Below are 815 nucleotides of genomic sequence, written 5' to 3'. Positions count from 1 at the left end.
GGAAGCGGCGTGGAGAAGCGCAAGCACGGCGAAATGCTGCCGAATACTATACGCGCGATCATTTGCGGCCCGTCGAATTGCGGTAAAACCAACGTTCTCATAAGCTTACTTGAGAGTCCGAACGGCGTACGTTTCGAGAACGTGTACGTCTACTCGAAATCGTTGCAACAGCCAAAGTATCAATATCTCGAAGATTTGTTTACATCTATCGACGAAATCGGTTACTTTACGTTCTCCAACAACAGCGACGTCGTTTCACCGAGCGAGGCGGGTCCAAATTCTATTTTTATCTTTGATGACGTGCATGCGACAAGTAGGATGCGGTGAGAGAATACTTTTCGATGGGTCGCCATGCGAACGTCGACTGCTTCTATCTTTGTCAGATGTACGCGAGGATACCTAAACATCTGATACGCGACAACGCGAACCTGCTGATCCTGTTCAAACAGGACGGTACCAACTTGAAACATGTTTACAACGATCATGTGAATACCGACATGTCATATGACGAATTTTACGCGTTGTGCCGCGACTGTTGGCAACAAAAATATAGTTTCATAGTGATAGACAAAGACAGTGCGCTCACAAATGGATGATACACAAAAGGATTTAACGAGTTCGCGATACCGTAACGTAACCAGTCGTCATCGATACTTAACCAGAGACAATCATGGCAGATGTGCGCGAGCGCGAAAAAATCGTGAGGGACATCGAGAAGACAAGCGAGTCGATCCGCAAGAAACATCGCGCTCTGAAGACCGGTAGAATCGAGGAGGGCATCGCGTTGGATAGACATTTTAAACCTCTTATCGAGC

The sequence above is a fragment of the Trachymyrmex cornetzi genome, unplaced genomic scaffold (genome assembly GCF_001594075.2).
Source record: "Trachymyrmex cornetzi isolate Tcor2-1 unplaced genomic scaffold, Tcor1.1 scaffold1032, whole genome shotgun sequence".
Classification (NCBI taxonomy): Eukaryota; Metazoa; Arthropoda; class Insecta; order Hymenoptera; family Formicidae; genus Trachymyrmex; species Trachymyrmex cornetzi.
Note: the sequence above shows the minus strand (reverse complement) of the source record.